Consider the following 12,500-nt stretch of genomic DNA (forward strand, 5'->3'; position numbering starts at 1 on the left):
AACCTCTGCGACTTGAACATCCTCGCCGCAAGCATGGATCGACAAAATGGGTTCCCCTAACATATCCCCAAATCATGAATCTTTGTCTTGATCCAGGAGACCTCTATAGCTAAGGGCTTTGCGTCATTGCTAAATGCATCAAGAGCTGTCACCAGTGATTCCAGAGACTCAGGATAGCAATATCATTGGTAAAGCCAAGGTCTGAGACCTTGATATTGCCCAGTGTTGCTCCACACTGACTTTGGATAGTAGCTTTGCCCATTATCCAGTCCATGCAAATGCTGAAAAGTGTTGGTGAAAGGACACAGCCTTGCCTCACCCCTGAATTAACAGGGAAGAAGTTTGACGGGCCCCCACCACACCTTACAGCATTTTCACTACTGGTATATAGGCTTGCTATTGGGCAAATAATCCGTGTCAGAATTCCCATAAGTCTCAGAACCTCCCATAGTGATTCTCGATGCACTGAGTTAAATGCCTTCTTGATGTAGGCTGCAAGCAACCCACGACCGAAATCACGACGCCGTTCCACAATTACTCAAAGTGATAAGATACAGTCTATTGCATACTTGCCACAAGTGAATTCAGTCTGCTCCAGTCTCTGATGCCTTAGTAGGTGGTCACAGATCTGCTTCAGAAGAATGTGGGCAAAAACCTTGCCTGGTAGGCTGAGCAGTGTAATGCCACAGTAGTTGCTACAGTACCACTGATCCCTTTTCCCGTTCCAGGGAGTGATGACCACGCCCCTTAACAGGTCAGGGGGGGATGGAATCAGACTGCCAGATGGCAGTCAAGACTACAGGCAAGCTCTGTGCCATAGGTTTAACCCTGCCTGCAGCTTAGAAATTGCTATCCTAACCTCAGTTAGGGTAAGAAGTTCCTCAATGATGGGTGGGTCCGGCACAGGCATTGTGATACCACTTGCATCCAAGCTAACTTTTGGAGGGTCTACCTGGCACAGCTGCTCAAAATGCTCAGCCCAACGTTCACGAACCCCAACATGATCTGAAATGAAATGTCAATCCACTGTGAGGAGGGCTTAGAGTTCAGCTTTCTCAGAGCTTGGTAAGCAGGGTGAAGGTCATTTACCAAGAAATGGCTTTCATCCTCCTCAGCAAGATGCTGATGAACTGTTCCTTGTCCCTTCTCAGCAGTGCCCAAGTCCTATGCACCAAAAAGCGAGACAAGTCCCTGATTGCCATTCAGCAGAGCCATGTGACATGCTTCAGTGGCCTTCAATGTCTCCAAATTAAATTCAGCCTTGCCCTCAGGCGTGCACCAGTGGACTCCTGCACTGCTTCAAGTTCTTCATGCTTGATGGATCTCCACAGAGCAAATGAGTCTGTCAGGTTTTCAAGTTCTTTGAATCAATCAGAGATTGCCATGGCGAACCCACGGGCACACTCCTCCCTCAGTCTGTCCATAGTGAAACACCCTAGAGTGGGCACTGGAGGACCAAGGAGTTCTGAAGTGGACCTGTAGGGTAGCCACTACCAGCCTATGGTCAGTGCCACAGAACTCGGCACTCCGGTAAACCTTGCAATTCTGAAGGATCCTCTATCAAGTGCTGACAAGAATGTGGATGATTTCCTTGGCCACAGTACCCATATCACTATACCATGTCCAGCGATGCGGGTTAGAGCACTGATACCAGGAGCCAGAAATCCTTATTCTCTGGGACCTAGCAAAGTCCCAGAGAAGGAGGCTGTTTTCACTGTTGCGATCAGCTCCCGGGCCATGGGGGCCGACAGACATCTCGTTGACAGGTCTATTACAGCCGGATACCGCATTGAAGTCACCCAGAATAATGTGAATGTCTCGTCGGGGGCTATTGTCTGCTCTGAATGTGAGTTTGACGTAGAATGCTTCTTTCACATCGAGTTTCGAAACATCGGTAGGAGCGTACACAGCAATAAGACACACGAAGCCAAAAGTTTGCTTCACTCCCATTGCCATAATACGCTCATTAACCAGTGTTACCTCGACTACCTAGGCTTGAAGTCGGCTGGAGATGGCAATGGCTACTCCCTGGAGGTGATGACCATCGCCGCGGCCCACCCACCAATACTGATCGTGCCGTTGCCAGGTCTTCTTACCGCCGAGAGGTCAGCCATATCAACTCCCAACCGCACCAATTCTCTCGATAGCAGAGGTAACCACTCGTCCTGCCGCCTGAGGTTAAGCCTCGGGCGGTCGCTCCTGCTGCCACAAATAAAGGGGGTCGGCAGGCTGTGGGTCCGCCTGTGGAGTTCCCTTGGGCTTTGCTCCACAGGCCTCATGTTGGGTTGGTGCTTGCCAGGGAGCAGGCGGGAAGAGTATGTGTGCATATATATATATATTATATATATATATTTTATATATATATATAATATTATATATAAATTATATATATATATATATATATATATATATATATATATATATATATATATATATATATATATATATATATATATATAACATATATATATAATATATACATATACATATACATATATATACATATATATATATACATATAGGCTATATATAAGTGTATATATACCTTGTATATGTATATGTATATATATATATATATATATATATATATATATATATATATATATATATATAGAGGTTACACACACACACACACACACACACACACACACACACACACACACACACACACACACACACACACACACACACACACACACACACACACACACACACACACACACACACACACATATATATATATAATGTACTTTTACAATAAAACCTTGAAATCTAAATAATCCAGTATTCGAACACGACTGTTGGGATCAAGGTAACGAGTCTTTCGAACAAAAAGAAATCACTCGCCAGTCGTGCCGAACAACTAGAGAAATGGTATCTCTGTTTTCTATGATAATTTCTGGATAATTTCTTTAAACTGCATTGTGTGTGATGCCCTAGTGTGACTTGATCAGGGCAACTAAATCAAGTCCCCTGCATAGTTTATTACCGCTTAGCTAAAGAGTACGCAAGAAATGGATTTATGTTTGCCATAGGAGTGACACATCTAAAAAAGATAATGTATGTATCTGCAGTCGTCACTTTGGAGACAGTGATGGTGAGTAGGCTACTTTGTTTATATTTATCATGGCAATAAGCAACTTTGGCCGTTATGCAAGGTTATTTTTGGGGAGAATGACACACAAAAAATATTTCCTAAATATCATGTTGCCTAATCCTATATCTATAAGGATGAATTGGGTATTTGTTAACGAGAGCGATGCACCCTCCAGAGACGAAGTCCCAAAACCAGATTTTTTATATTTCCTCTACCCTGCGATCTTGGGTACAGGAAGGGGGGGGGGTTAATGGATGGCACTGGATGTCAATACCCACTGAAAAAATAATGATTTATGAAATATTAAGTTTTTTTCTCGAAAAAAACGAACCAATAGATTTTTCTTTCTTTTCTGAAAGACGAGTCAAACTTAGTTTCCATAAAATAATTGAAAATTCGATTTCTCGAAAACACAAGCCAAACTTGATTTAGTTGATTTATCGGAAACACGAGTCCGATAAGCACAATAGAAAAACAGTTCCAGAGTAAACAAGAGCCTCCGGGCTGGTACAGTGGCCTCTCATCCGAGGGGTCGGCGGTTCGCGCCCCGCCCAGGCGCGAGAGGTTGCAATTGTCGCCCGGAGGTTACTGCTGTGGCTGGGCACCACGGCGGGTAAGGACTAGGTTCATATATGTATGTGTATGCGTATATATATGTATATCTATATATGTATGTGTGTATCTATGTGTGTGCTGACACACGTGAGCGAGTCGGCATTAGTCGACACAGGCCGGGCTCCCCTCATGGCATAGCCCGGGCGAGGCCAAACTTCGCATATCGGACTTATCCTTAGTAAACAAGCACAAAACGATATAGGGTTTTCTGAAAAGATAAGCCAAGTTTCGAGCAATAGAATTATATAATACATACATATATATATATATATATATATATATATATATATATATATATATATATATATATATATATATATATATATAAACGCACATACCTGAACACTGGAGTATCATGCGAACCCAAAAATCCAAACCTAATCTCTCCTACCTTCTATTAATTCTCTAGACAGGGAGTCTAGACCCTGCACCCCCTTTTATTAGAACTTTGTGACAACTGCCATAACACTTATTATAGAAAATATTTGTGACACATACCTTCAGTGTGGAAGGGATTATTATCATTGTTTTATTGTTGCATCGAAAAGAATACATTAGGTTTTCCAAACGACAATCAGGGTCGCACTTAGGGTACTTGAACTCCAAGGCAATCAAGTAGTCCGACCGCCAGAAATCGAGTAGGAGGTCGGCTTGGTCGCTGCCAAATTCGCCCATACCTACCCGAGAGTTATTTACTGACACTGTAATGATCCATGATCACAAAAGATACATGATATTGATCTAAAATAATCATACATAAAATCAAATTTACCCCATGTTACACTGAGCACAAAAGTTGAAGGGCCCTGTCTTTGCAAGAGTTTACAGGTAAGTGATTGAGTGTGTATTGTTCCGACATGGTAGGCAGTAATGTCGTTAAATAGTTATATAAGAAGTAAGAGAAATAAAATGGCATGCAGATTTGAGATAGCACCAAAACAAATATAGAAGCATCTAAAAATGAGGAAAATAAGAAATATGAGGAAAAAAACGAAACTAATCTGAAGAAGTTTCCGTTAGTTGGAATTGGTCCACTGATAGAAAACGGACTAAGAGAAAATGCGACATTAATCGCGCATGAGGGTGGCCCCGGGACATCGAGCAGCTGAAGAAGAAGGACCTCTCCTCTCCTCTCCCCCCTCTCTCCCTGCGGTGAATCGGTCCTTACTTGGACGATTCAGAGAGAAGGGAGGATCGGTTCCGGCAAGGGTGGCGGACGGGGCGCAGCGGGTGGAGCCGAGCAACGCCAAGAGAGTCACCATGACCTCTCGGTCGTGTGGCTTTTGCATGGGCGTATTAAAGAGATGTACCGCGCCCGGTCCCATGCAATTTCGGCCTCGGCTCTTACGCGTTACCGGACGGTGACGCGCCCCCCATTGTTTGATGCCACGATGCTATGTGCTTGCATGTAGCTTCGTGCCCTCCTAGCCTACTCTTTCCTATACGAATTTGTGCACACCTTCTGGTGAACTGGACCCCATCTTCGGGCGCGTGTTCGGACGTGGGCAGACATTTACCTCCCGCAGGGGAGGGTGTGTCTGGGGGGCCTTAGAAGGCCTGCCTTACGGTGTGCATAGAGTTGCCATTCTTTTGCTAGGGACTGGTCTGGCAGACCATCTGATGACTGCCACTCTCTTTCTTTCGAATAGGGCGATAGGCAGGTAGAAGCCCCCTTGTCAGGCCTTCAGCCAGGTTCTGTCTAATAGCAGCTGCTAGACAGAACATTAAGTTCCCGTCCTGTGATAGGAAGTACCTGGATAAAAGTTAGTTTCTCTCCCTCACTGTGATGAAATAGTCTGTGGTTGGCTACTTCAGAGGGATGAAGGAACTTACTGGAACAGGTACAGGTCCCCTCTTCTCTCACTGAGGTGAAACTTTGGGTGTTTCAGAGAGAAGAGGGATTCACGTTAAACCCACCCTGCCATAAGAACTGCCTGGAAAAAAGTTAGCTTCTCTCCCTCACTGTGATGAAAACAGTCTGTGGTTGGCTGTTTTCAGAGGGATGAAGGAGCTTACTGGAACAGGTACAGGACCCCCCTTCTCTCACTGAGGTGAAACATCCTTTGGGTGTTTCAGAGAGAAGAGGGATTCACCTTAAAACCGTCCTGCCATAGGAACCACCTGGAAAAATGTTAGTTCTCTCCTCACTGTGATGAAACAGTCTGTGGCCGGCTGTTTCAGAGGGATGAAGGAGCTGACAGGAACAGGTGCAGGACCCCCTCTTTTCTCACTGAGGTGAAACAACCTCTGGGCGTTTCAGAGAAAAGAGGGATTCACTTTGAAAAAGGGTACAGGTCCTCTCTGAGGAATGGAGAGGAACTGCCTGGAAAAAGTGAAAGAGCTCCTTCCTCACTGAGGGAGGAGCAGAAGTGTTCCCATCAATGATGTCCTGTAGGTGGAAGGACATCCCCTCTGGGATACTCCCAGAGGTTGACACCTACCAACGTGTTTGCCATGCGTGGCATCCTTGTGAGCTGGGAGACGGGAGTCCTGGAGGTTGAGCGATGCCGTGCACGAGTACACCCTGCGGCTAGCAACACGCCTCTTTGGTCCTCTATTCTGGCAAGACAGGCGGCCTGATTGTGGCCCAGTCAGGTCAATTGGCTGGTCTCACTCGGGAGGCTAGGGTCAAGCAGTCATGCTGCCATTGGTACCCACACCGTCCGTGCGTACCACTGCAAACGGCTAATTGGCTGCGTATATCCACTCATCACCCCTGTTGCTGTTAGACATTGGTTCTAACACTCAGCTTCCCCTTGTTGGACTCCGTGGTGGGTGGGGGCGTGAGTGGATGAAGCACTGCCAAGTACATGGAAAATAAAACCAAAAATCCCCCACAGACAGACGATAATGTTGACGACCCGTGCAAGGCCCAGACCACGGCAGCCACCCTGAAGCCTTACGTGCCTCCGGGTGGCAAAAGAAAACCCCGAGCACAGGATGACACTGTCATGCCTGCTGCCAAGATGGTGGACAAGACAGAAAAAGCATGTAAAAACATGTCTGTCCACCAGATCGTCCAACAGATGGACTCTCGTGCTGGCCCCTCCAGGCCAGCACCCAGACCAGGAAGGCCTCTGAGCACCCCTCAGACGACCCCACTGACTGAATCAGGAGCACCAGCTGAACCAGCCGAAACAGCTGGTGCCCCCACGAGCAAGCCCCAAAGCCGAAAGGGCGGACCGAAACGTCCGAGGCCGGAGACCGACTCTGATGGCGAGTCTGGACCCCCAAGGCGTTTCCCGCAATTTAAGGTCCCCGTCAAACCCGAAGGCTTCGACAATGCCTACCAAATGGTCAGGGCATTGGAGAGCCAGCGCAAAATCCGGGTTGCGCGAGATCAGGGCATGATCATCATGCCCAAAGATCAGGCCACCCTTTGTTTCCTGCAGGAAACAAAGGAGCTAAAAGATGGGAGGAAAGTGAGCCTCTCGCCACTGAATCCCGAGGAAAAGAGGGTCAAGATGGTGCTACTTGGCTTCTCAGTCTCATACGATGTGGAGGTGATCGCATCACACCCACAGGTCGTGGAGGCTTCCCGATTGTCGAAGGGGAAGACTCCAACCAGGCAAGTCCTGGTGACCATGAAAGGTAGCCCAAGCTCTACCCTTGATCTGGGTAACTGGGGTACCTATCACTTACGTACTTATGTGCCTGAACCACTGCGGTGTTTCAAGTGCCAGAAGTATGGACACCACCAGGCTAACTGCACAGCCAAAATGTGGTGTCTGTAGCATGGCACACAACACCGAGGTGTGCATCAAGGCATATAAGGAAGATAAGAAGGACACAACAGCCAAATGCCCTAACTGTGCCAAGAGGCATCACGCCTGGAGCCTGGCCTGCTCTGTCAGGAAAGAGGCGGCCCTCAAACGGCAAGAGGTTGCTAAGAAGCGACCAGACTTTGTTCCTGCCCCCCCCCCAGGCACCTACGTCTGGGGAAGGAACAAAAGCGAAAAGGCTTCCCGACCTCCTAAGAGGAAGGAAGCTGCCCCCCAGCCGAAACCGGAGATCTCCGACAAACAGGAGTTCCCCCAAGTAAAACAAGTGCAGAGGAACCACAGGAAGAAAGGTTCCAACAGCACCACAAGGTCCTCCCCAGATCCAGAAGACATGCTCTTCGATGAGGGGGACATGTCGATCCTGATCACTGCTGTAGTCACAGCAGTGGCAGCATCCTTGTCCAGGACCAAGGAAGAGGCGGATAAGGCAGTCGAGATCGCCGTGACGACATTAAAACAGACTGTCACAAGCGTAAAGGGAAGGAAGATGGAGAGGGCCAAAACAGCCCAATCCTCTCCCTCACCCCAGGTCGAGACTCCCCTCCCCACTTCAACCCAGGCTATGCCCTCACAGGCAGAGCCTAGCCAGGCTGATTCAGTGCCACAAGCTGAATCAGAACAAGCTGACCCTGCCCAGGCAAGGCCAGCCAATGCACAGAAACAGCCTGGCCAGAGAAAAAGCCAAACACGCCAAGTCAGAGCTACCAAAGGCTCTCCACCCCCCAGTGGACCCAGGGATAGCCTGACAGCCGAAGGAGACCCCTCAAGCAGTGAGGATCTCACAATGGAGTTGTCAGACTCCGACTGTCAATCCGAATACGATGATGTCTCTGATGTAACTATCAATTAGTAACATCATGGCATGCAATCTAAGTATTCTGCAGTGGAACATCTGTGGCTTCTCCTCAAGGAGTGCCATCCTCCACGCAATAGTGCGATCAAGGAGCATCGACATCGTCATGCTCCAGGAGACATTATCAGCGGAACCTGTTCGCTTCTCCGGGTATCACGTCTACATGCTGCGACGTTCCGATGGCAAAAGAGGCCTGATCACCCAGGTCAAAGCAACAATTCCCTGCTCTGCAATAGCCGATGCACCGCACTGTGGAGATGTTGAATCTCTTGCCGTCGAGATTCAACTGGCCGGGGGGCCCCTGAAATTGTACAATGTGTACAGCCGGCCACACTGTAGTAGCTTAGACATCAGCCAGGTATGTGCTTCCGCAGCACACGACTGAGTGATCATAGGGGGAGACTTCAATGCACACCACCCCATCCTGGCTCCCTGCAGGGCACCGGATGCAGCTGGCCATCACATAGCCAACGTGCTTGAGACATTCCCCGAGATCGCTCTCCTCAACAGCCAGGAGCCAACGCATGTGAGAGGATGGGTCCTAGACCTCACCCTGGCCACTGCGACTCTGGTGGAGAGGATTGGCTGGCGTGTCGATGAGACCGTCACTAGTGATCATTATGGCACTATAACAACCCTCATGGATAGTGGCCCAGCCAAAATACCACGACCAAATCCAAGATGGAAAACAGACAAGGTCAACTGGCAGGCGTTCCAGAGCGCCTTGGCCCGCTGTCTGAGAAGCAATGAACCCACACAAAGCGAAAATGTGGAAGTGCTACAAGCCAGACTTGTAAATGCCATTGATGAGGCAGCCTCACTGACCATACCCAAAACTCGGCCTGGGTCTGGGAGTCACAAGGACGCCTGGTACTTCAATGACGAGATTAGGGAGGTCAACCACAGGGTAAATATTTGCCGAAAACATTTCCGAAGGCAAAGAACCCCCGACAACCTAGCCCTCCTAAGGGAGGCTGTCAGGGATGCCAAGGAAACTGCCAGCAGAGTGAGGCAGGAAAAGTGGCTGGAATGGTATGAGTCCTTCGATCACCATACCACCCTCTCAGAGCTATGGCATCGGGTCAAGTGAGCCACCAGCCGCTCAGCCCCGAGATGCATGCACCACGACCCCCAGTCAGAGACCAACAGACTGGCGCACAAGTTCTCTGCGAGAACGAGTAGCGACAGCCTGCCAGCCGAACTGAGGGCAAGACAAGAATGCTTACAACCAGACAGACTTGCTCACATCAGAGAAAGGGCAGCCGAACCCGATAACTCAGATGTTATCTTTTCTCTGAGGGAAGTAAGAGATGCATATAAAGCCAGTTGCAACATAGCCCCGGGCGCTGACGGGATCTCGTATCCCATCATTTCCCGCCTGGGACTGGTAGGTGAGCTTGCATTCCTGCAACTCATCAACAAGTCCTGGGAAACTTCCACTCTACCCCAGAGCTGGAAGAGGGCTACCATAGTTCCCATCCCTAAACCAAAGGAGCCGGGGAAGTACCGCCCCATCTCTCTCCTCAGCTGTCTGGCCAAGACTGCTGAGAGGATGGTACTGAACCGGCTCCGATGGAAAATGGGACCCCCACACGAACACCTCCACGGGTTCACCAGGGGCATGAGCACAGCGCACAGCATAGCCACGCTCTTGAGCACAATAAACACGGGCACATCTGTGGTAGTATTCCTTGACCTGGAGAAGGCTTTCAAATTGGCAAGTCCTCTTGCCATTCAGGAAAGCCTGATCCAAAAAGGAATCAGAGGTAAGCTCTTGGCTTGGATAGGTGACTACTTTACGAATAGAACAGCCAGAGTCAAATTCCAAGGTCACCTATCACAGCACATGCCACTAGAGAATGGAACGCCACAGGGTGGGGTTCTCAGTCCAGCCCTTTTTAATACACTAATGTCCTGTATCCTCAACTCCCAGTGGGGTGCAAGATCATCTCCTATGCAGACGATCTCGCTATCATCTCCACTGGACCACACTGCCTAAACAAAGCCCAGCGTTGTCTGGACCTGGTATCCGAGGAGTGTTGCAGGACAGGACTAAAGATCTCTGCAGCCAAATCCAAAGCCATGGCTCTGAGACAGAGAGTTCAAGGCACAAGTCTGAAAATCCAGGGAATGGACTTGGAGTGGGTTCAGGACTACCTCTACCTTGGGGTAAGGATAGACCGGACCCTCTCCTTCCGCAAGGAGGTCCAGCACCTGCTTGACCGAACAAAGGCAAGACTGTCTGTCATGAGAGCAATGAGTGGAAGACGCATAGGGGCCAGACACAGAGTACTAAGATCATTCTATGTACATGCTGTCAGGCCCATTGTAGACTATGCCTCCCTCGCTCTGATTGGCATTAAGAGAAAATATAAAGACCGACTGGAGACAGTCCAAAACGAAGCCGCCAGGGTGCCCCAAGGTGGGCGAAGGTCCTCAACCTCCTAGTGGAGACAAACCTTCTCCCCTTGGCCTCACGAATTGATCTAACGGCAGCACAATTCTTATCAAAGGTCATCCAGGCTCCCAGGAACACAAGCCTAAGACATAAAATAGTCAGACGCCTAGAACAAGATAACGAGCTGTTTGCAAACAACTCCTGGCTGTCTCACACAGCCAGGGTGTTAATACGACATTGGCTCAAAGAAACGCTACTGGCCAAGGGCATGGACTCCCCTCACCCTGACTTTGTCGAAGCTCCGCCGTGGGCACAAACCTCGATAGAGTTCTCGGTCATGAGACTGGCAAGCAAAAAGAACGAATATTGTACGCCTAGCCTAAAGGCAGAAACCCAGAGGGTCATTGCAACCATCACCCCTCCGGGGAGCAGAACATATTACACGGATGGATCGGTCGATCCCTTGACCCACACTGCAGGCACCGGCTTTGCAGCAAGGGATGCCACAAAATCCATGAGGGTAACAGACAACGCCTCCTCGCTACAGGCAGAGGCAGTTGCTATCATGGGAGCACTGAGCCACGCGTCCGTGAAAGAAGGACACGTGGTCATACACACAGACTCCAAAGGAGCAGTCGACTGTCTTCAGCAGCGCTCACCCACTGACAATATCTACCTTCTGACTACCATCCTCACACTGGCACAGAGGATTCTTGCACAGGGTAGAAGAATTATCATAAACTGGGTTCCCAGCCACATAGGGATCAGAGGCAATGAGCTTGCTGACAGATTAGCCGAAATCGGCAGGGGTATGCCCCCTAATCCCATGATAATACATCAGAGCCGAAAATTACTTAGGAGGAAGTGTACGGTGACGGCCAACTCCTTCCTCCTGCAGCTTCACAGAGAGGAAACGAGATAGCCACAGGCTATGAACCACTGGCACTCTCTGAAATAAACAACAGAGGTACCGAAGTCATTCTGCACAGAATGCGCCTAGGATACCACTGTGCATGGCAGATTATACAAACCATAGAACGTGAAGAGAGGTGTTGCATGCATTGCGGCGAGCCGAACGCCACACTTGTACATTACTTAGAGAATTGCGTGCACACGCAATTCCTAAGACAAAGCCCGCGGAACACAGCCGTCGTGCTGGTAAAGAGATTATGGGAGATGCTTACACCACGGCTACAGGAGCGCCTGCTGGCAATCCCACCGCCACGGTAAGCACCAAGTGTCAGACAAACAAATGAGACAGCCATAAAAAGCTGACATAGGCCGGGCCATAACTGAAAGGCCCGGGCGAAGCCAGAACTTCGCAAATCTCAAGCAAGCAAGCAAGCAGCGTGAGGGTGTTCAAGGACGTTATTAGGGGGGTGGTTACATGTGGAGCAGAAGGACATTAACTATTAGCCATTCCCATTACCCAGAAGATTACACAACAAACAGGGAAATCATATTTCGTGTTCTGTTACCACTGATCTCAACTGAGATAACGCTACTTCCCCTAAATAGGTACCTTGAGGGTGTTGTGGACTTACTGCTGGTTTGTTAAAATTGTGCGAGGCCCGACCCAATAAATATTCAAATATACGGACATGCATGTACACAGAAATAAAAGCATAATCTATCATTACATTTGAATATATGTCGGATAGATAAAAAGGTAGATACATGTTTATCAGACAGATAGGCATTCATTTCTGTGTACATGTATATCCGTATTTATGAATGTCCGTTGGTATAGCCCCG

The 12,500-nt window shown here is 48.7% G+C and overlaps 1 protein-coding gene across 1 annotated transcript in view; it reads left to right on the forward strand.

Moving 5' to 3' along the window:
* Window positions 1-12,500, forward strand: part of LOC119582949 (ankyrin repeat and KH domain-containing protein 1-like) — a 31,232-nt gene that overhangs the window by 17,956 nt on the left and 776 nt on the right. The window lies entirely within an intron of this gene.

Source organism: Penaeus monodon, chromosome 16 (assembly GCF_015228065.2).
Source record: "Penaeus monodon isolate SGIC_2016 chromosome 16, NSTDA_Pmon_1, whole genome shotgun sequence".
Classification (NCBI taxonomy): Eukaryota; Metazoa; Arthropoda; class Malacostraca; order Decapoda; family Penaeidae; genus Penaeus; species Penaeus monodon.